We start from the raw sequence: 592 nt of genomic DNA on the forward strand, positions 1-592 counted from the left end.
TATGAAAACAAGATATTTAACAGATCTAGAGGGAAGTATTTTAAAATTTATTTATACACGCTATGATTACAAATCTATTTATACAGAAAGAAACTGTTGAAACTGAAAAATACGGTAACAACGATAATACCGGTATTTAAAGTCATATGAAACGAGTGACTGGTGAAACATAATGTTCATCCAATTTTTGAACCAATGCATGTATTCATCATAAACTTTGTCTTCTGTGCACGATTAATCCTTTTTTACGCAAACATAATTATATCGTATAATCGTCAACTTTTTTTTCTCTCTGTCTGTTATGATGTGAAATGGCAGCTAATTATTTGCCGTGTTTTGAAGTCGTATTATTGTTTACAAATCAAAGAATTGTCTGTAGGAAAAAGTATATGTACATAAGTTTTATAATGAAAACTATCCATTTAGTTATAATAAACATATCCATCTTTTTTTTTATTTGATTTTTCATATGTCTTTGACTTAATTCAATCTAATTAAAATACTGATCTCTGATTACGTTATACTACATATGAGATCTAACAACTACCAATATGTAGTTTTTCTTCTGACGATTTCACACGTGACTTTTTAA

Source organism: Mytilus galloprovincialis, chromosome 10 (assembly GCF_965363235.1).
Source record: "Mytilus galloprovincialis chromosome 10, xbMytGall1.hap1.1, whole genome shotgun sequence".
In the NCBI taxonomy this organism is placed as follows: domain Eukaryota; kingdom Metazoa; phylum Mollusca; class Bivalvia; order Mytilida; family Mytilidae; genus Mytilus; species Mytilus galloprovincialis.